The sequence below is a fragment of the Dasypus novemcinctus genome, chromosome 6 (assembly GCF_030445035.2).
Source record: "Dasypus novemcinctus isolate mDasNov1 chromosome 6, mDasNov1.1.hap2, whole genome shotgun sequence".
Lineage (NCBI taxonomy): Eukaryota > Metazoa > Chordata > Mammalia > Cingulata > Dasypodidae > Dasypus > Dasypus novemcinctus.
The window spans coordinates 62,621,269-62,645,795 of NC_080678.1; the positions used below are offsets into that span (position 1 = coordinate 62,621,269).

At 35.8% G+C, this 24,527-nt stretch overlaps 1 protein-coding gene and 1 pseudogene across 1 annotated transcript in view; both read right to left on the minus strand.

Annotated features, from left to right (window-relative positions):
- Positions 1-13,107, minus strand: part of LOC131278885 (cyclin-dependent kinase 1 pseudogene) — a 77,687-nt pseudogene extending 64,580 nt beyond the window's left edge.
- Positions 1-24,527, minus strand: part of LOC101441123 (protocadherin-15) — a 1,917,137-nt gene that overhangs the window by 1,181,546 nt on the left and 711,064 nt on the right. The gene's annotated exons all lie outside the window — the stretch shown is intronic.

The following is a 24,527-nucleotide window of genomic DNA, read 5'->3' on the forward strand; positions in this document are numbered from 1 at the left end:
GTCTGTGCTGAAGATCACATTAGGTCACACAGATTAAGCCCTTCATAAAACACACAGCTTTGCCAGGCTTTGTTGGTGTCTTGGTTTCCTGGCTGCTATGAAAGATATCACACAATGGGTTTGGCTTAAACCGAAATTGATTGACTTATGTTTTCAGAGGCTAGAAGCCAGCTCTGGCTGGCTGGCAATCCTTATATATTCCTTGACTTTTCAGTCATGTAGTAATGGCAATGTTACTGTCTTTCTCTTCCAGCCCCGTTGACTTCTGGCTTCCAGCTTCAACCCATGACTTTCTCTCTGACTGTCTGAATTTCTTATACTTATTAAGGATCTCAGTAACTGAATTAAGGCCCATCATCATTCAGTTGGGCCATTCCTTATCTAAAATAGCATCTTCAAGAGGTCCTATTTACAAATGATTCCTACCCACAGGAATACAGAGTATGAACATGGGTTTGGGGAGTACATAATTCCATCTACCAGAGTTAGGATAAAAAAATCCCCACAAAATTCAGGAACTTATGACAACAAAGATTTATTATTCATTCATGTTATTTATTGACAGGTGCTGATTACAACTCTGTCATCCTTATTTGGAGATCAAGTTGAAGAAACAGTCTTTACCTGGAACATAACCATTCTTGTGGCAGAATAAAGCAAAGATGGAGACATATTATGGCTCTGACATGGTTGGCTTGGATGTGGCATATATATCTTTTGAACCCATATCACTGACTAAAGCAAGTCATTTGGACAAGCTAGATATCACAGGGATAATCAGTAAATAATTTGAAACAATCATGCAATCTACCACCAGTATTTTTATTTTATTATTGTATTGCATGCATGCAAGTATGACCAAGTTGCTCCTTGTTCTACAAAATTATTATAAACAGCACATCTAAGATCTGAAGATGTCTGTGGCATAAACTGATAGATAATTGGCTAGTCACTTAATCTACAACTTGGGTTCTAGTCTTAAATCTTTTACTACATGGCCGTATAAACTCTGGCAAATCACAGTTTACCTTCTCTAAAACTATTTAGTTACATGTAAGACTAAATAATATTTAAGGAATTTTGATCTTCCAATATAATATAACAGATCATTTATGCACTGGGGAAACTTAGCTTGTTGGAGAGAATAAAGGGATACATTTTTCCAAATATGAGCAATATTATCAAAAGGTAGAGGACTTAGTTTGTGTTTCACTGTGCAAGAGAGAATTAAATAACATTAAGCTAACTATTAGGAAGAAACATTTTAACAGACAATCTCAACAATAGAATTGACTGCCTTGTGCATTTGTAAGATACTTATCACCAGAAATCATCAAGCAGATACTGGAAAACTACGTGTTACAAATGCAGGAAAATAATGTTTGTACTTTAATGATGCAGGATTTGATAGCACTCAAATCAATATGTCATTCAATCTATATTTTCTTAAATTATTATATAAAAATAAATGATTAATTTTCACCACTGAGATTTTGCATTTTAATTTTAATTCACTTATTTATTCAACAAATATTTGTGAATCCAGATTCTGTTTCGGAAAATGATGAAAATAGGCGTATGATAAAACTTTTCAAAAATCATATGGACAAAATTAGTCCATGAGACAGAAGAGGGCTTTCATGGATATAGATCTTATGTGAACTTCTAAAGTTGTTCTTCTAAGAGGGAATAGGAATCACACATTTGTTGGTTAATTCATGTATTCCATATAAATGAGGATTCATTGTGGATAAGCAGAGTACTCTGGGAAATGCATTTTCATAAGATGACTAGCAGATGAGCTTAGTAACCAGAGTCCACATAAAGATTAAACACTAATAGAAAATTTTAAGAAGAAAATATGCAATTTCAATGGTTTTTTAAAATCATATAGGTTTCAAGTACAAGCTTCCGGGGAAAAAAGCAGGTAACTTCCTTCTTTAAACTGAAATTATCTGTATTATCAAAATTTCTACCCCATTCTGAAGCACTCTAAATCCTTCCTTGTGGTGCTGGAGTTTGCACCCATTAGATATCTCAAGACTGCCTACTTTTCATTATTTTTATTTGGCTACAAACATTACTTTCTCCCCAAAAGTGTACTTAAGCAGTCACTAAATAGCTTTTTTGCCTCTATGAGTTTCCTCTTTTTAATATATTTTGGTATACAGGTAACTAGAGCAAAAGTGGTGTTCTAATTTAAATCTGGTATATATAAAGAGAGTGTAGTATCATTCCCTAACAGATATCAATGCAAATATTCATAACTGCCAAATGTACTTTTTGCTTAAGTGCATAGCAAATTTAACAAGGAAAATGATTAAAAATAAAATGCAAAAATGTGTCTACTTTTCTTAAAGCTAAAACAGTGTATAATGAGAAAAGAATAAGTTATATTTTTCTACCATGTTCTTCCAGTCTGATGAACAGAAGCCATCATTTTATTTCTTAATATTTGAGGTTGTTTTATATGCTAAATTTCCCCTCCTTCAAGAATGTGATTCTATTTTCTAATTCATTGACAGGGATTGAACTGTTTTTTTTTTCCCAAATTGGAAGAAGTTGAAAATTGGTAATTTAAATTGAAGAGAAATTACTATAATCACTGATTTATGATATTTCCTCAAAATAGAAAAGGGTCAATTATTGGGATTCTTCCCAAGTCATGGGGGCTGATGGATGGCTTGCATCTTGGCATAAAACACATGTAGCCAAGCAGGTGAGTCCTGACAGGAACATGGTAGTATGTGATAGGAAGTAATAACCGGAAAAGAAGAAGGAAGATACATGTAGAATGTGCTACTTTTCATTGGGAGATAAGAAATTTAGAAGATTCATGCAGCAGATGGGGTAGTGAGGAACAGAAATCATCAGAAAGGAAACCTATTATACTGGGCAAGGGCAATTTATTAGATGGACAATAGGTATATAAATGCATTTGGACAGGGGATCTGTAATATATGATAATGGAATACTATATGCATGCCTCGAAATATTTTCTAGGTTTAGTAGTAGACATAGAATATATTAATTTAGAGGATTTAGCAAACAGTCTCTACCAACAGTATGTGAAGAGATATCGAGGAGAATCAATAAAAATATACATTCCTGAAATCACAAAACTTAATTGTGCCAAGAATTTAACTGAAGTCTGAACAAACAGGCAAACATATCTGCTAAGAACAGAATGACAGTCTTCTAGTTATTCCTGGATGCCTCATTGTAACATCATAAAAAGTAAAACAAACAACAGGCAAAATACAGCAAATGACAATCTGAAGCTGAGCTCACTTGCTTACTGTGCCTCAGTTACTGTCCCTGTAGTTTGCACACTTAGCTCAAGCACACCTAAGTAATGTAGCTTAAATAAGGCTAGAAATTATTACTGCTGCTCCTTGTTTTTTAAAGAAAGAACAAGGAGCAGCACTACCTGATATTTTGAAGAACTTGACATTACATTAGTGGTAGTCTCTCAAATTTGGGGAAGACTTAAAGCCAGGGTTCCTAAAATTATACTTTGGATATGAGGAAGGTTTTCCTTGAACATGATTTAATCTGTCTTTCCTTGACATGATTTCAAAAATAAAGGAAAATGATCCATTTTTACTCCCATATCTTATGGGGGGGTATCAGGATTAATTTCCTCAGTATACATTTACATGAGGCTAATTATATGCCTATGCTTTTTTTTTTTTTGTAAACTGGTATTTAAAATATCTCTCTCCCACTATTACTTCTTTGTGATTTTCTCCATTGTTTTCCTCAAAGCTTTGCCTGCGCTCATTTCATATGTAAAAGCACTTTAAAGGACAAGAGTCTACATCTGAAACATGTGAGGCTATTTCAGACAGCAAGAAGAAAATGTTTGAAGTTCTTCTCAAAGGATGAACTCTTGTTGCTTAGAATAATTTCACCCTTATTCTGTGCCTCATATACTCTCCGTTTTTATGTAATAACTTCAAACCATTCTGTCTTTAAAATACTTTTTCTGAAATCCAAAAATTTGAAACCTCAAAACTAAAATCTTCCCATGTTTTATAGTACCTCATGTGTACCTCCTTATGGAGATAATGGTACAATTTTCTATTTACTTTTCTGTCTTTCTCTATCTGTGTCTCTTTTTTACCTAGAAAGCTCTCAGTAAATACTTAACTGAATGGCTTGGACATAAATGGAACTTCTGAAACAGACATGTTTAAATTTCTCCTCTGTTATCTCCCCCCATTTATGTGTAACCCAATTGTTTGGAATTTAAACATTACTTTGTATGAAATATGAACAAAGAATATTTTACAGAAAACCATATGGGGTTACAAATCCTATACGACTTACTCAGTTGGAGATACCACTAAAATGTTCATAAACTCTGTTATCTTTCGGAAGTAAAGTCCTTGAAATATTTTAAAGTTCATTTCTATTCTTTTTGTCACCACGACTATTTTGACTCTTGTCTTTTTTAAGAGCAAAAAGAATCCTTAATTTTTCAAAAGCAAAAGAAGGGGAAAATACATTCATTCCCCTATCTAATCTGACTAGTACACATCCTTACTCATCTCATTCTCAAATTGAATAAATGAAGTGTTCTTCTCTCCCCCATCTTTTCTACCCTTTTTCCAATTTATTAACTAATTATTTCAGATAAGCATGACAATAGAAACAAAGTAAAATTCATTTCTTCAGTGTGTATATGCATTAGGTGTTGGGGGCATCCAGGTATTATCAGATGCCCAAAATAAAATGAGTGACTTTGGCATTAATAGAAAAAGGCTTTCTGCAAAAAGTCTTGGTCTTTTCAAAGAATTCCTTCCTTGTAATTTTTTGTTCAACAAGGAAAACAAATATAAAATTTGCAGAGTCCATCAGCCAAGTCTTCACTAACAATAGTGAGTTGACAGCAGTGAATTTCTAATTTGGAGACAAGTTTGATGAATAAGAATCTCAGAATGAACCTAATTTCTCTGTTATTTTTTTTAAGTATGCAGACTTACCAGAATGGAATATGTGGAAATATTCTCCATACAAGAAGTAGTTGAAACTGTCAAACTCATGTTTGTGGCTTTTTCTGGGCTTTGGAAAGTCAACACCAGTAATTTTTTGATCAATTAGCCCACAGTTTATTGAGATAATTCCCATATCATCAGTAATAAAAATATAAATGTTAAAAACCATGCATCTACACTGAAGCCTCATTCTTCTCTTTAATATATCTATGGGATTTCCTTCTTTGATGTGTCACCTTATTTTATATCTTTTTGCACAACTGAAACCCTGTGTAAGGACTCATTTTACAAGGGTTGACTCATACTATATTTCTTAGATGTAATAAAAGACCTTTATACATAACCTAGAGGAATATATGTTTGTATCCTACACATTTCCATTTTTCTTTGCTGTCTAGAGTACTGCAATGTTCAACATCTTCATGTAGAAGCTCATCCAAAGTTCATACTTTTTTCTTAACTGGTATGTTTGTTTTTTAGTTGTCTAGGTCAAATATATTTTCTCACATACTTTTTTTCTTTATTGAAATACTTTTTGGTTTCTTGAAGTTGGAGAGAGATTTTGGATAGTCACGAATCTTCATTACCACATAATAGACTTATGGATAGTTATGGAACTCCTATCCTAAGTTGTTTCATACCTCCTTTGATTTACTACACCCCTTGATTATAGAAGAAATTTTAAAAGGTGACACGAGCTAATTTGTTCAATAGACTTGCATTGTTTGCCCTTTTTATTAAATTTTTGATTAAAATGTTAGATTAGTTATCATATTTTAAAACCTGAAAATCTCACTCAAAAATAGGAATATCTCACTTCTCTTTAAATACTAGAATATATGGTATCAGTGAGCCTGCAATCCCACATAGCAACAATCAGCTATAACCATTTAAAGAATCCATTGTCCAGTTCACCACAGTCCCAACAGTTCTACTTTTTATATCAGGCCTGCTCTATTCATTTTTTTTTTTTTTTATCAGCCTGGTCTCTTTAGAGATCATTTGGGTTTAAAATGGCATGCCAAGAATATCTTTCTTGGTTTTCCTTTTACTTGAATTTCAATGTTCAACACAGCTATGATCTTTCTGGCAAACCTGCTTTGGCATACCTCATTTCACTTAGATACCCTTTTAATGAACCTGTACCTGGTACTTTGCTTACCATACAGAAATCGTCAGCCTTATAATTGACTTCTTTTTATAATTATTATATTTTAATCTTCATGAGTGTAAAGATGTTTGAAGGCTTTGCTTATATTCCTTTCCACATTCCAAATGCCTATAAAGAGTAGGAACTCAATATCTATTGTCTGATGAAATGAATGAATCTTCTAATAACATAAAACATTTAATAAGACATTTAATCCATTGTATATGGATTCCTTGAGTAATAAAAGATTTTGGCAATTTTCCTCCTTATGAATAAATTGTACTTTGTTGTTGCTAGAATTATGAATTAGTAACAATAATTGCAAGATTGCTAGACTATATGTTTACTAAATCTCCTATCTTCTGTGAATATGCCATCTATTATTCTGGAGTCTTATTTTTAAATTATCCTTTAGTAACGATTTTTATCAAATCGTAACTTAATGTTTATGTTAAATACCTGTAAGTATTTCAAAATCATATTCACAGGCTTTGAAAAGTCATATGAAAAATTAAAGTCAACGGGCTGTATTATATTCTGATTTCAGTCATTCTGGCAGGTTTCTACTTGTCATTTTGCAAATGTTTTCTGGAAAATATTCTGTTGAACAGAAACAAGTAATTTATTTCATGTGATTCATGATGTGATTTCTCTTACTTTAAAAATAACCACCTAAATTCAAATATGAATTTAACCTCAAAGCAAAATATAATCCTAGTAATACTAATAATACAACTTCTGACATGTGTATAACACTGAATTACCTATAGCATGTTTGCACAAATATCTTCTCACTTGATGTTCAGCCAAGACCTTGTGAAAGGTTTTAGTTAGTCTCCCTCTGATAGTCCAGGAAACGAAGGCAAATCCAGGTTAAATGATTTCCTGGGACATAGTATTTTTCAGAGCTGGGAATTATACTCAGGATTTCTGACCTTAGAGGTACTACTCTTTTAGTCATACCACTTCAACTTGATGTTGGCAAATTACTGTGTGCAACTATGATTAATCTGGGACCATAGTCTCAGTTATGTTTTAAAAAGAACCATGTTTTTGGCTATTCTGTTGGGTAGAAGAAATTAGGTCAGCATATATGTCCCTCAATGTGTGGTACTAAATCACTTTGGGTAACTGCTAGAGCTTCAGATTCTTGTATTGTATTCCAAATCTACATAATTGGAATCCCTGGGATAATTTTATACACAATGTAACTTTTCAGCCTCAAAAAGATTCTGGTCATGCTGAATTATTGATCCCCTCAAGTCTCCAGGGCAGATGATCAGCTGTGAGTTTATGTAGCCCTGCTCATTTCCTCCAGCTTGCCTTAAAAATAGTCTCATTTCTGTTTCTTCCACATTTTAGAAAAGGGCAGGAATCACTGCTCTTCCATCTGAATTTTTAGAAGCACTGTTGAGAGAGATAAAGATGCAGCTGGTAGGATAATCACCATTTTTGTGATTATATTACCTTTTGCAATTTTCACTAGTATTATAATAGGCCATAGATATGGATTGTTTTTTGTAGTTTCAGAAAGTATTTCATGTATCTTTTCTCAAATGATTTCTATAGTTTAGAGAGGCTTATTAGCAAATTGTCCAGAATCATTCAGGAAATTGGAAGATGTAATTCAAGTCTTGACCTGGGAAAGCAGTACCATCTTAAAGACCACTCTGATTTCACTCAAATTAGACTTTATGTACTTAATTACCCTCAATAATTTGAAAAATTGAAAGTAGTTATTAATTGAAATTTTTGAGGGGTTTGCTAGCAGTGACTGTTTTTATATAAATGAAACATTTCATGTTGTTCCCAGGTCCTGACCTCTCCTCTTTCATTTCCCGACCAGGTGCTAAAAGGAACAGGTATAAGAAAAGAAGAACCTGATTATTCCTAATGGGTACATTAGAAAGATTCAAGCTCACCCCCCCCCACAATCTGACACACACACAGTAGGAAGAAAGAGCAAGAGAGAAGAGAAGGTAGCCCTACTGTTCCATCCTTGACAAAATGTCTGAAATATGGAATTCATCACCATGAAGCCAATTGCCAGCTTGAAACTCAAAAAACCTCCTTGCTTCCCGTAATTAGTACACTCTTCCTGCCAAGCAAATCTTGATAAAATCCCTTACGAAGCTGGCCTCTCTTAAATCCTATCTACAATGGTGAATATTAATTGGATATTTTAATTATGGATTCTATGTGCAAGCTTCATCAGAGAACAGCTGCTATTATAGTGTAACACTTTTCCTTTTAAATTGACCCAGTCATAACTCTGAAAGTTGTATAAAGTAAATTGAAATCCTTATCTGTAGACAATTGCTTTATCACTTGTTCCTGTGTTCAGGAGGTACTGAGGTTAGGATACCATTACACATTGTGAATGTAAATTAAAATGCTCATTTATTTGCATTCTTACTCCAATGTATCTTAAACAGAAAGAAGAGAAATGTAGAAAGCTTATCCAAAACCTGATTGCAGTAGCAAAGAACAGTTATCATTCTAAAAAATCATTTGATACATATCCTGTAAATTGAATTTTTACATAAATTAGTATTCCTTCAAAAAATAAAGTTGTGATTTTATATATATAATATTTTACAATTTGTGAGTTTTCTGTTCCCTGTTCTTAGCTCATTCCTTGAATGTTTGCCAAAGACACAGGTTTTAACGTCATGTGATCTTAAACATGTCTCAAAATTTTAAAATTATTTTAAAACATTCAGTAAAAGAAAGGTCATAGAATAGTGGTGTAATATACTAAAACATTATATTAATACTACTAGGTGGCTATAAAATCTTGAAATAAAGTTTTTATTGAGCTCACTTGATAATTTTTCTGGAATACACTAAAAATACATTGTATTCAGTACAAAACAGAAACAAAACTCATCTTAGGCAACACATCATAAATTCATACAAGGGGCAGATGAAAATTCTATATTAATTACTATGTTCATTGCAACTTTGCAGATCACACTGAACTATACTTTGGTGCCAAGGGACAATACAATCAGATAATTTATTATGAACCACTTATATATATTTGTCCATGTTTCCAGTAATTAAGGCCACAGTGTTTAATTGCTTTTATAAATATTTGGCTGCTGAAAACTATACCCTTCAATTCCATTAACACTTATCATAATTCAGTTGGGTGCCAGGAGTCACTGCAGCACCTACTACAATTACCTGCTTATAAAAGGAATGTACCTTTTTTTCCTCCTCAGATATCTTAGCTCCCAATTACCCACAAAATAAGATGTAAAAACTCTTACCTTTGCAGTTTTATCCCCCAAATGATACCCATATATTGGCTTCCTGAATTTATAATTCACTGTTTAACTTCAGGTACATTGAATTTCTTTAATCAGGAGTATACTTTGTTTACCACAAAATTCATAATCATTATCACTTTTACATTTTTAGTCATATTACTTAATCTAACTGGAACTATAGTTATTATGCTAAACTAGGCTATTCTTACATGCCACAACTGTGAGAAATGCCCCCAAGGAAATATGATCACTCCTTTTCTTCTTGTTTCTTTTTTTACTAGTGAAGCCATCTGAGTCAGGAATTATCTTTGTGAAAAGTTCTTAAGTTAAAAGTCCAGTCTCCTTCCTTTTTATGGGTTGTGGTAAGCAGAAATAATTGTCCCCCAAAGATATCTACACCCAAATCCGAGTAACCTGTGACTATGTTTACTTATATTGAAAAAAGGACTTCGCAAATGTGATTAAATTAAGGACCTCCAAAAAGTGAGAATATCCTAGATTATCTATGTGTGACCAATCTAATCTAAAGTCCAAAATAAAATAGATCATTTAAAATGAAGAGTTTGTCTCAACTGTGGTCAAAGGTAGACATGACGGAAAGAGAGAAACAGAGAGAAGCAACATTGCTGGTTTTGAAAATGGAAAAAGTGAGCCAAGAATTGCAGCTGGACTATAAAAATTGGGTAAGTCAAGGATACAAATTGTCCCCTAGATCTTAGAAAAAGGCATTCAGTCCTGCCAAAACCAATTATTAGTCTAGTGAGACCCTTATTAGCCTTCTAAACTACAGAGTGTAAAATAATAAATTTCCATTGGTTTAAACCAATAACTGGTAATTTGTTAAATCGGCACTATAAAAATGAATATGCAGGTCTCTTAAAATTTTCTATATATTCTGGAGTCACTGTAATTTGTGGGCACACTGAACAGTTGTTCATAACATGCCCTTATATGTCTTTTTATTTCTGTAAGGTCAGTAGTCTATGAATCCGAAATTCGAGTCTTTACTCTTTCCTTGTCAGTGTATATAAAGTTTTGCCAATTTTGTTAACATATGAGATCTTCTCAATGAACCAACTTTAGCTTATACTGAATTTCTCTTTTGTTTTTCTATTCTTTATTTCATTAATTTGTACTCTAACTGCATTATTTCTTTCCTTAGTTTGCTCTAGGTTTAGTTTGCCTTTTTATTTTTCAGTGTCTTAAGGTAGAACATTGTTATAGGTTGACATTTTTTTAATATAGGCATTTACAGCTATAAACTTCCCTCTGAACACTATTTTAGCTGCATTCTGTATGATTTTAAGGTATGTCCATTTTTTCATTCATTTCAAATGTATACATATATTTTAATTTCCCTTGTGAATTCCTCTGACTTATTTAGGAGAGTGTTATTTCACTTCCACATGTTTTCCAATATCTAAATTTTACATTTGTTATTATATTCTAATTTCATACCACTGTGGTCAGAAAATAAACTTTGTATGATTTAATTTCTTTCAAATGTATTGAAGCTTGTTTTATACCTAACATATGGTTTATCCTCTAGTATGTTCTATGTGCACTGGAGGAGAATATATGCTCTGCTAATGCTGGGTAGAAGATTCTATAGATGCCTATTAGATCTAGTTGATTTGTAGTGTTCTACAACTCTTCTATTTCCTTGTGATCTTTTGTCTACTTGTACTATCCATTATTGAAAGTGGGGTATTAAAGCCTCCAAATATTGTTATTGCATTTGTATGTCTCCCTTCAATTCTTTCAATTTTTGCTTCATGCATTTTGATGCTGTGTTGTCGGAAGAACATTTTTTTGTCATGGTTTTATCTTCCTGATGGATTGACCCTCTTATCACTAAAAAATGTCTCTTTTTACCTCTGATAGCACTTTTTTTTTTGAAAGTCTATATTATCTGGTATTAGTGAAACTCTTCTAGCTTCCTTGTGGTTTCTGTTTGCCACAAGGAACCACAAGGGAAGCCTGAGAAGGGGTACTGATTCTTAATGTATGTAGAATTTTTAGTTACCTTGACTGTAAAAGTGTGAAAATGGATAGAGTTAATGGTAACACAATATAGTGAATATAACTAGAACAGCTGGTTTTTAAATGGGATTGTGGCTGAAAGGGGTAGTCTAGGGGCATAAATGTCAACTGAAAGAAAGTTAGGGAATTATCTAGGGACTGTATAACATAGTGAACTCAGTAGAGGATGAGAATTTTGACTAATAGTACAAATAAAATAATGTTCTTCTGTAAAGTAGAAAAAATATATGTCACTATTACAAGGTGGTAAGAATATGGTCATGCATGGGAAAAACAGAATTAATGTAAATTATGGACTATAGTTAACAATATTGTAATATTCTCACATCAATATCAAAGAAGATACTATATCAATGCTAGGGGTCAATAATAGGGATGTGTAATAGTCAGGGTTCGCTAGGGAAAGAGAATCAACAAGAGATATCTGTCAATAGTGTATGATTCTATAAGAGTTTCTCATGCAGCCATGGAGATGCGTAAGTCCAGGTTCCACAAGCAAGCTGCAACCAGGGCATGCAATGAAAGTTCAATGAAGGTTCTTGATGAGTTCTGAGAGATGCTGACAGTCCAAAGACAAGCTGAGAAATTCTCTCTCAATGCTGGAATCACTTTCCATTTTAAGGGATTCAATTGATTGGGTTAAGCGTCAGTCATTGCTGATGGCAATCTCCCTGATTGATGTAATTTTAACCAGCTAGCTATAATTTACCACTGCAGTCAAGTCAAATGGTGACCAAAGTCCATAAATGCCCTTCTATTACAGTTAGCCCAGGGTTCTCTTGACCAAACAACTGGGCACAATTAACTGATTGAGTTGACACAATAGCCTAACCTTCGCAGTCTACCACTTGTCAACTCAGCAACCATACACATTACTTTAAACCATACTTAGTCTCTAAGTAAAAAGAATAAGACATGCATATATATGTTTCTGCCTCACCACGTTCAACTTTCCTGCATACAACTGGAAATGCATTAATTCCATACAGAGTAGGGTGCCAGTTCTTGGGTAATATTCATTTTCAAACTTGACAACCTCAAATATTATGAAATGAAATGGACATAACTTGTCATATGATAAAGGGAAATTTGGGGGAAGAAGACAAAGAAATTCATTTTGGGTACATACACAATCATAATCCTAATGAAACAAGGAAGAAAGATTCATGACCATTAAAGTCTTTGTTTCTGTAACTGGTCATGTGGTCGAAGTTCATATTTATCACTACCAATTTCCACTACCCATTCCATGTTTCCATTATCCTTAGTAAGCACAACAGCTGGTCATGGTTCTTTGTCTGGTAGGGTGACCCAAACTTTCATTCCTGAACATTCTGGGCCATTGTTAGTACTGCTTGGATTAGATTGTTATGATTTTCCATAGACTTTAATCATAGGACATAGCAGTACTAGGAGATGCCCTAGAGGATCTCCTGTATTCTAGGCAAATTCTTCTTTACCCCCATTATGTAGATGCAGTCCTATTTCCCCTCGGTAGTCAGGATCAATCACTCCAGCCAGTACAATAATTCCCTTCTTTGAGTGTTGATTCCGAGGTAAGAGGAGCCAAAAGTGACCAGGTGGCAGTTTTAACTTCAAGTTCAATGGAATCACTGCTGTGTTCCCTGGTGACAGCCATCCTCCTTTTGGAACTGAAACCTGTAGACCAGCAGAGTTTGAGGTTGCAGGGACAGGAAGCAAAATTTTCCCTAATGGATCACTAAGGGTAATGGTGAGTGGTGTCACTCTCATTTTCACCCCTTGAGTCCTAGACCCATGGATCCATGGATCCTGGTTATGGGAGAAAAAAACACCAAAGAGTTGATGCTGATTTAAAGCATATACAGCCTCCTGGAGAACACTGTCCTAGTCCTGCAAGGTAGTGCCACCTAATAGACACCATATTGAGTCTTCAAAAGGCTATTCCTCCATTCTATCAAACCAGTTGCTTCATGGGGAACATGGTAAGGTCAGTGACTTCCATAGGCATGTGCCCATTCCTGCATATCATTTGCTGTGAAATGGGTTCCTTGATTAGAAACAATGCTGTGTGGAATGCCATGGCAGTAGATAAAACATTCAGTAAGTACACAGATGGCAGTTTGGAAGAAGCATTGCATGCAGAATATGCAAATCCATATCCAGAGTATGTGTCTATTGCAGTTAAAACAAACTGCTGCCCCTTCTACGGTGGAAGTGATCCAATGAAGTCAACCTGCCACCAGGTAGCAGGCTGGTCACGTCAAGGAATCATGCCATATCAGGGGCTGAGTATGGGTCTCTGCCAGATTGAGCACTAAGCAGTGGCTGTAGCCAAGTCAGCGTTGGTAAGGGGAAGTCCATGTTGCTGAGCTCATGCATAACGTCCATCCCTATCTCCATGGCGACTTTGTTCATGAGCCCACTGGACAATGACAGGAGTGGGTGGGGAAAGAGGCTGAACATTAGCCACAGGTTATCTTATCCACTTGATTATTAAAATCTTGCTCTGCTGAAGTTACTCTCTGGTGAGCATTCACATGGGATACAAAATTATTCATGTTGTTTGCACTCAAAAAGGTCAATCAACATACCTCTTCCCCAGATGTCTTTGTCAACAATGTTCCAGTCATGTTACTTCCAAGTCCCTGACCACCCAGCCAAACCATTGGCAACAGCCCATGAATCATGTGTGTACAAACACACTTCTGGTCATTTCTTCTTCCAAGCAAAATGAACAACCAGGTGTACTTCTCAAAGTTCTGCCCACTGGGAGGATTTGCATCTCAGCTTCAAGATGTCCTAGAAAGGGGCTGCAGTGCTGTAGCTGTACCCTTTCAGGTGGTACCTTCATATTGTGCAGAACCATCTATAAACCAGGCCTGAATTTTCTCTTCCTCAGTCAACTGATTGTAAGGGACTTCCCAAGAGGCCAAAGCTGTGGGCTGGGAAAGAGAAGGTAAAATGGCAGGGGTGGTGACCATGGGCATTTGGGCTACTTCTTCATGTAAATTACTCATGCCTTCAGGATCTCCTCGAGCCCTATCTCATATATACCACTTCCACTTTATTATGGAGTGCGGCTGTGCACACCTAACTTTATGGTTTGGAGAGCCAGACAATACCCAGATCATGATAGGAAACTCAAGTCTCAAGGTAACTTGATGGCTCATGGTTAAGTGTTCAGTCTCTACTAAGGTGCAGTAACAGACCAAAAGCTGCTTCTCAAAAGAGGAATAGTTATCTGCAGAGGATGGCAGGGCTTTGTTCCAAAATCCTAAGGGTCTGCATTGTGATTCTCCTATAGCGGCCTGCCAAAAGCTCCAGACAGCAACTCTATTTGCCATTGAACTTCCAGCACCATTGGAACTGCTGGATCATATGGCTTAACTGGTAGTGCAGCTTGCACAGCAGCCTGGTCCTGATATAGAACCTCTTCTTATTCCAGTGTCCACTCAAAACTAGCAGCTTTTCTGGTTACCTTGTAAATGGGCTGGAGTTGCACACCCAAGTGAGGAATGTGTTATTTCCAAAATCCAAAGAGACCAACTAAGTGTTCTGCCTCTTTTTTGGTCATAGGAGAAGCCAGATGCAACAGCTTATCCTTCACTTTAGAAGGGATATCTTGACATGTCCCACACCATTGGACACCTAGAAATTTCACTGAGGTGGAAGGAACTTGCATTTTACTTGGATTTATCTCCCATCATCTCTCAAAAAAAAATGCCTTACTAATAAGTCTAGAGTCTGCTACTTCTTGCTCACCAGACCCTATCAACATGATATCATCAATGTAATGGACGAATGTGATATCTTTTGGGAGGGAGAGAAGACCAAGATCCCTACAGACAATATTCAGATAGGACTGAAGAGTTGATTTGCCCCCAAGTCAGGACAGTGAAGGTATACTGGCCTTGCCAGCTGAAATAAACTGTTTCTAGTGGTCTTTACTGATAGCAATTGAGAAAAAAAGCATTTGCCAAATCAACAGCTGCATACGAAGTACCAGGAGATGTGATGATTTGCTCAAGCAATGATACCACATCTGGGACAATAGCTGCAATTGGAATCACCACCTGGTTAAGTTTACGATAATCTACTGTCATTCTCCAAGATCCATCTGTTTTCTGTATGGGCCAAATAGGAGAGTTTAATTGGGATGTGCTGGGAATCACCACCCCTGCATCCTTCAAATCCTTGATGGTGGCACTAATTTCTGCAATCCCTCTAGGAATCTGGTATTGCTTTTGGTTTACTATTTTGCTAGGTAGGGGCAGTTCTAGTGGCTTCCACTTGGCCTTTCCAACTATAATAGCCCTCATTCCAAAAGTCAGGGATCCAATGTGGGGATTCTGCCAGTTACTGAATATGTCTATCCCAATTATGCATTCTGGAACTGGGGAAATAACCACAGGGTGGGTCTGGAGACCCACTGGACCAATGTGAGATGGACCTGAGCTAAAACACATCAATCGTCTGACCTCCATAAGCCATTACTCTGACTGGTGTACCATAATGATGTTTCGGGTCTCCTGGAGTTAATATCACTTCTGAGCCAATGTCTAGTAATTCCCAAAATGTCTAATCATTTCATTTTCCCCAGTGCACAGTTACTCTAGTAAAAGGCCATAGGTCTCCCTAGGGAAAGGTGGAAGGAGGATTAACACTGTAAGATTTTGGCAGTTTAACAATATTTTTCCACAGGGGCACCTGGTCACATCCTCATTTGAGGGGCTCTAGGTCTGTAAACTGTCTCAAGTTTGAGAATTGATTAAGGGGCTGTGATTCTCTGCATTTTTAATTTGAGTTAGGGTTTTATTCACTAGACCAAGAGCTCTTCTGTTTATACAAATCTCAAAGAAATTTAATAGACAGACTGTCGATTTGACTGCTAGGTACCCCATGATGTATTAGCCAATACCATAACTCTACATGACTCAGACTATTTTGAGTGCTGTTTTGCATCTGCCTTTCATTGCCATAGCCATGCCCACCTTGACTTTGGCAATTAACTACTGATACTTGACTTTTACCAGACTGACATCCAATCATCCAATCGTCCCCATAGTGTTTAAGGATTCTAATTCTAAACCAGCCCTCCCTACAGTAATATCTGGACAACAGAGAAGAGCAACCACAGAGCTCTTCAGTGAAGATGGATTTAGTCTTACAAATTTATTCTTCACAGTCCTGTTTAAAGGTATGTCCTCTGTACATGCTCAGGGTGTATGGGCAACTGTAAATGGTAAATACATGCTAGTATTCCAGTCTCTCTAAGCCTTTGAATTCCCTCTTCTACTGTGTACCAGGGCAAATCAGGCATCTCAGCCTCAGACATGCTAGCCATCTCTTGGCCCATGTTTCAATCAGCCACCCAAACAAACTATTAGAGCCCTTTCTAATCCCTCATGCTACAGTGTTGAATCCAGAATTTCAGTTTAGAGGGCCCATATCAACAAAATCAGCCTGATCCTTCCACCATTATCCCATATCCTTAGTATCCATTCTCACACATATTCCCCTGATTTCTGTCTACATAAATTGGAAAACTCAAGCAGTTCTTTCTGAGTATACCTGAGTATACCTTACTTCCTCATGGGTCACACTTTGTATTTCACCTTTGGGGGCTTGTTATGATTTTAGTCTAGTAATAGGTCTGGAAGATAAGAGAGTTTGTAGAGGTCGGTAAGGAGAAGGATTAGAAATGTCTTGCAAACTACTGGCCTCAGGGCATTCCCTTGCATTTTCTTCTGGTGAGACAGGATTAATCTCTTCAGGCAGGATTGGAAGACAGTTTCCTCTCAGAAGACTGGGGGCTGGGCAGGACATGCTGGAGTTTGGATGGTATGTACCTCAGGGCTGGGAGGAGGTCCAGTCTCCCTGGGGCAGGCCAGAGTCTGGGCAAGGCAGGTTTCAGTTTGGCTGGTACCCACCTCAGGGCTGGAAGTTGTTTCAGACTCCCAGGGGCAAGCTGGAGGCTGGATGATACAAGGTTGACAAGGTGTGGCCTGGACAGGGTATTCTATGGTAGGCTTATTTGATAAAGTTTCAGTGGAATTCAGGGTTCCAAATCTCCATCAATACCATCATCATCCTATATGTCTCCAACCCAGTTCTCTGGATTCCACTCATTTCCAATCAATGTCTTCACTTTAACTCCAGAAACCCTGCTGGGTTGAGATTTTAGTTTCCATTGTAAATCCTCTCCTTGTACAATGAGAGTCTGTTTGGTTCTCAGATATTTTGAGCCTGTGGCTACAGGAAACAAGATTTTCTTTCAGAGCAGCCATCAAAATTTTTGCATAATCCATTTGGTGTTTAAGTTTCAAATTTGAAGCCTTTAATTCATCTCTTTACTTTGTAACAGTATCCAGAGTATCTAGGAGAAGCCAGCAACATCATTACACCGTTTGACTCCACAAAACTCTGTTAAGGTGTTGAAAACACTCTCAGATTCTTGCTTCTTATAAGTGCAAAAGTAGGGAAATTCAATGATGCTATTTTGCATATCTTGATTGCCAACTCGTGCCATGGAATGTTAGCAGCCTCTTCCGTATTGGAAAGGGAGTCATCAGTACCCTTGAGTCCAATTAGAGTAGAGAGATAATTGCAAAACCCCCAGAACCACCTCAGACACCCAAGATTTAAGACTGTGTTCCTCAAGAACCACTCCCAATACCAAGCTGTATTAGTCAGGGTTCTCTAAGGAAACAGAATCAACAATAGATATCTGTCAATAGTGTGTGATTCTGTAAGAGTCTCTCACAAAGCCATGGGGATGCACAAGTCCAGGTTTCACAGGCAAGTTGCAACCAGGGGATCCAATGAAAGTCAAATGAAGGTTCTGATGGGTTCTGGGAGACTTTGGCTATCCAAAGATGAGCTGGGAAATTCTCTCTCAATGCTGGAATCAATTCCCCTTTTAAGGGATTCAATTGATTGGGTTAAGCATCACTCATTGCTGATGCAATCTCCCTGATTGATGCAATTCTAATCAGCTATCTATGCTTTACCACTACAGTCAAGTCAATGGTGACTAAAGTCCATAAATGCCCTTGTATTACAGTTAGCCCAGAGCTTGCTTGACCAAACAACTGGGCAAAATTAACTGGCCGAGTTGACACAATAGCCTAACCATAACAGGGGTTATGGGATTTTTTTCTTTTGGACTAAGGAAAACATTCAAAAATTTACTGAGGTGAAGACTGCATTACTCTGTGATGAAACTGAGAGCCAATGAGTCTACTCTTTGTGATTAAAAGTACTAATATGAGAGTGTTCTCTCATGAACAAATGTAAAATATTAATATACAATGTTAGTAATAGGGGGTATATGGAAAAAATATATCAAATGTAAGCTATAGACTATAGTAAATAGTAATAATTTGATAATATTCTTTCATAATCTGTAACAAATGTTCCACAACAATTCAAGGTGTTGGTGGAGTGATGATGTATGAGAATTCTGCACATTATACATGGCTATTTTGTAAGCTCAGAGTTTCTTAAATAGAAAAAAAGTTGGGGAACAGATAGCTCAAGTTGTTAGACTGCCTGCTTCCCATGTATGAGGTCCCTGGTTCAATCCCCAGTATCTCCTAAAAAAAAGAAACAAACAAAAGAAACAAACAAAAAAACCAACTCTCATTGGGGAGCAATGTAGCTAATGTTTGAGTACTTGCTTCCCATGTAATGAGGTCCTGGGTTCAATTTCTGGTACTTCCTGAAAAATATATATGTGTGTGTGTGTGTGTGTGTGTGTATGTGTGTTTAAAATAAAAATAAAAGCTGAAGAAAAAATAAGCAGGAGGCATGACTTTGTTGAGAAGCATAGGATCAGCAGAAAGAGCCAATCAGAGGATATAATTAGCCCTCTGGCATGAAGAATCAAGCTTTATCTAAGTAGAGAATGTACAGGTTATAAGAACCTTGCTTTTCAGCAGTTGTCCATTAAGACAGAGATGACTGACTAAAAACCAGACCATATTTCAGTCAAATGGCAGTGTAAGCCAGCAGAAACATTAAAAAGAAAATTGTTTCCTCTGCCTAGGTTATTATATAAGCTTTACTTGGGTCCATATTCAATTAGGTGAAGATAAAATTTTACTGATATTGTATATGTGGGTCATGGTATGTGTATTTGTGTCAAGGGTAAGATAAAAAAAGGGGGCTAGGTGGAAAATCTCAAGAGTGATCATTTATGTAAAAGAGACTGAGTAAAACTTACAGAGACCATTTTAAACTAGAAGAGACTGTATTAACTTGAATGGACAAATTTACTCTGTCCACTCAAGTTAACTGTTTTTGTTTTTGCACACAAGAGGTAGATAAGCTCAGTCATGGAAAACAGAAAAAAAGTTCTTTTTTTTCCATATCTGTAATATTGTGTGTGAAGTTTGACTGTACTATATGACGTAATCCTAATATATTGTGAATCAGTGGAATCCTCCTGGGAATACCTTTCTAATTTTAACACAGCCTAAATTTTATTAAATTATCATTGAAAAGTATATTGAAGATAAATACTTCAGATATTCCCCCACTTCCAGAGAAATGTGACAATAAAAATTAAAAGGTTGCAAAAGGAAAAAAATATTGAAACACTATCTAAGCAAACAAAATATTGGATTTTAACAATGAACGGAACTGTCTTTGTTCTTAGGAACTTAAGAGATAAACAGTTAGATAAGAACCAAACTAAGTCAAACAGACATGCTTTCGGAAATGTGAAGATAACTAAGAGACTCTGCATAAGAAGTTGCAATGAGATATTTCTATTGATCACTAATTGACAAGTACATAAATATATAATCTTGCTGTAAATATTTATAAATCAAGTATTATGTTATCAAACAAAACCTAACTGCTATTTTTATTGCTGATGGCTGTTCTGTTTTCTTTCTACTAGCCCTAGACTTTCTAAAAACTGCCATCTGATCAGGCACTGGAGTCTGTAGCTGGCCAGAAGTACCATTATTCATCCATTTTCAGGGCTCAAATTTACCTCATCCAGTGACTGCTGAAAGTTCTCACCTCATTCAGTGGTAGATTTAGGTTTATAAAGAAGAGACTAAAAATACCAGCAAGAAATGTCACCTGGTGACTTGTTTTCAATCAACAGTTGCACCTAGTTTATACTTCCAAAAGTGACTTCTTGGGTACACACTTGACCACTGATGTTTACCTAAGTATAATATGTGCTTCAATTTTTCAGTTCATGGATTAGCCACACATACTGAATTAATATCAGCATGACAGTTCATTAATTTACCTTGAGAAATACATTTGCGAATTCTCCTCTGGTCACTCAAGTCTTTCTCAGTATAAACTATATAGGAAGCCAATGTTACTCTTGGAAATTTTCTTGGTGAGGTAAGAATCATAGTAAGGGGAATTCATTGTATAAAGTAATGGTTAAGGACCCCAAGTTTTATGAAAGATGGACTTATCTCCAAAAATCAGTGGTAAATTGATAAGACTGCAAGAGCCTTGGTCCAAGTTTCTCTTCACCTTGATGACACTGGGTATCCACTAGCAAGTTATACTTCTCTTGTTATACATTACTCTTTTAATAATCTGCTCTTGTTTGCCCCAATTAAAATAATGATCTCAAAGTAGAAGTCTCCTCACTTATCATAGAGCTTCTTAGAATAATGATCAGAGGTAAAGAACAAGACTCTGACATTGCATTCTTATGTTTGCGATAGAAAAAATACATGATGGCTAAATAAATTTGACCATCAGTTCCTTTTAGAAACACAGCTGTGACCAGTCATAAGAAAATTCAATTTGTGAACTGCAGCCCTCCTCTCCTCCCCCAATTTAAACTGTTACTTTGCAGGATGACAGCCTCAAACAAAAGTTATTCTTAAATTTGCAGAATGAATCAATGCACAGTACCTTTTAATAGAGAATTTTCTCTAGTAAACTTAAATGGTTTATAGATGATTTTATTACTTGATGTGAACATTGCACTAGATAGAATCTTAAAGCTGGTGTCGGTAGCAACCATAATTGATAATCGCATATAATTTCAGATTTCTTAAACTCCTCTAATAGAATCAGAAAAAAATATAGTGTTCAATTTCCAAAAAAATTGAATAAAACACATTTTAGAATTCATCATCTGTGTATAATAAAGCATATCTATATTAAGAATGCTCTATTCACAATAACTACCACATTCAACTAAAACACAAATGAGTGAAATACTAATACAATGATGGGATATCTTTGTACTTGGGATGTGGAGAATTTGAAATGCATTACTGTAGGGATTTCAGGTTTATTCTTTCAGGTATTATGCACAAGACACTATTTTGGGCAATATAGAGAAAAATATTGTGATAAGGTACAACAGTTAATATTTCTTAAATACTTGTGATCTCACTTGGATTAGCTCATTCAATTCCTTCACAAGCCTAGAAAATATGTTTCAGCATCACCCACTGTTTACATGAATAAAATGACAGTAGAGTATTAAATATAGTGTGAACTTATATCCCAGGAGAGTTCAAGTTTATGCCTGTTGTTTCCACATAATTATTACTAGCAACGTTTTTCTCCTGTACAAAAAATATTGTCCCTTGGAAAATAAATGATATGGCCATCCTATTTAAATAAATTGACCAAGGTCACACAACTAGTTGGCAGAACTCTTCCTCCAGCACTATTTGCCTGAAGCCAAAGCCAAACCACACCATACCATAGCACACAGCTAGGGAGTGTGGGTTCTATTTCATTGTCTTGTATGTGTGTGTGCATGTGCACATACACATGCATGTATGTATGTGTATATTAACAGAACATCTCTCAATATCTTCAAATGAAATGTATCAGTTGCATTCCAAAACTTTCTCCTTTTCCCCATATTCATATGCCTTACAATGGCAAAAATTATTTACTCTAGGAGCATGGGAGTCATCCCAAAATATTCCCTCTTCTTTTTTTTTTTGTCTTTATTTTTTTAATGTTACATTAAAAAATATGAGGTCCCCATATACCTCCCACACCCCTCACCCCACTCCTCCCCCCATAACAACATCCTCCTCCATCATCATGAGACAGTCATTTCACTTGGTGAATACATTTCTGAGCACCGCTGCACCTCATGGTCAATGGTCCACACCATAGCCCACACTCTCCCACAGTCCACCCAGTGGACCATGGGAGGACATACAATGTCTGGTAACTGTCCCAGCAGCACCACCCAGGACATTTCCAACCCTGAAAATGCCCCCACATCTCTTCCTTCTACTCCCTACCTCCAGCAGCCGCCACGGCCACTTTCTCCACACCAATGCCACATTTTCTTTGATTACTAATCACAATAGTTCATGAATAGAATATCAGTAAGTCCACTCTAATCCATACTCTATTCCTCCATCCTGTGAACCTTAGAATGGTTGTGTCCATTCCACATCTATGTCAAGAGGGGGCTTAGATTCCACATGGACGTGGATGCTGGATGCATTTCTCCTGCTTTCAGTTGTAGGCCCTCTTGGTCCTCTTCTTTATTCATCCAAACAATATCACCAAATGTTATCAGTTCCTTTCTCTTAAATATATTCTCAAACCTTCCTTTCATTCTATAGCACCAAAATATTTTCCTTCAGTAAAACAGACCAAAATATTTTCCTTAGGTCATAAAGATCAAACAAGAGGATGCCCCATTTGTTTGGCACCCTCCAAGTCTATCTCCCTTATTAATCCTTATTTACAAGGATTAATGTCTTAATCCTTATTAACAGTTTGGTATTTGTTCTTCTTAGACTAATTGCATGCATTGGTGTTAATGTAGTTTGGGTGTCAGCCTTTTCCCTTAAAATCCTTTTTAATTTCCTTCACATAATGCACTTAGACATACATACTCACACATAAAGTGTGCATACATAATACACAGCTGGATATTAGTTAATAATAGAGAATTAAGTGACAATTTCATAAAAGATATGAAGGAGAGCATTTACAATAATGTCTGTTATCCCAATATTCAAAGTTGTTCTCTTTCATTTTCTTCCAAAATGTCTAGAGTTTTAATTCCCCCACTCTTTAAATTTTTATTCCAAATGGAAATTATTTTCACATAATTTCTGGCAATCTTTCTTGACTGTACATGTTATCTTTATCATATTCTAAATATGTAATCATGAGTCAGAACCTGAACTCTAGTTTACCTTACTTTTCTATTATTTTTCATAGCTATAGCTTCATGGTATTATTTGAGGTATATTGGGTGACTTCTTACATTCTAAAATTACCCCTATTTTATTTGTACATATACTTTCAGATGAAATTTACAGTCAAATTATTACATTTCATTAAAATTCATATCAATATTGATTGGTGTATCATGGAATTTATAGGTTAACTCTGGAAAACTGATATCTGTAAAATATTAGATCTATAAATTTAGGTCAAGAAGATATTTCCCCATCTTTTCGTCTTCTCTTAGTTCTCAATTTTTTCCTAATTTTTAAAATCTATTTTTATATATATTTTACATATATTATATAATGGTTTCTTATTATACTCATTTCTAGAGCTTTACAACTTTTTGATTATGCTTCATGTTGTGATGGGATCATTTTTCTAAATACGTTTTCTGAATGTTTATTCTTTATATAGAGAATAATATCATTACGGATTTTTAGGAACACAAATCTACTTTTAAAATCTATTGAAATTGTTTCTATATCCAACTTCTGAAAGCATTAATGTTATCTTCCTGATCCATCACTTAAAAATTTCCTAATCGTGTCCTACCACTTCAAGAGTAAGCTATTAAGATGTCAATGATGTGCCACATGACCAAAGGATCTTCTTAATTCTGCACTTTAAACTCTTATCCCCTCCTTCACTTTAGCTTAACTAATTAGCTTCTCATTCCAGAATGTACCTCTCATTCTTATTCTCTCTCAGGCCTCTATTAAATTGTTCATACAGTCTCACCTATTGGGAAAACACATCCTTTTCTCCTAGGTTCTTCTTAACTACATGGTCATCAGCTCTAAGAATGATATCTTAGTATCTTCTTGGGAGTCAACCCAGACCACTTCCTTATCTGTACTACTGAAAGTC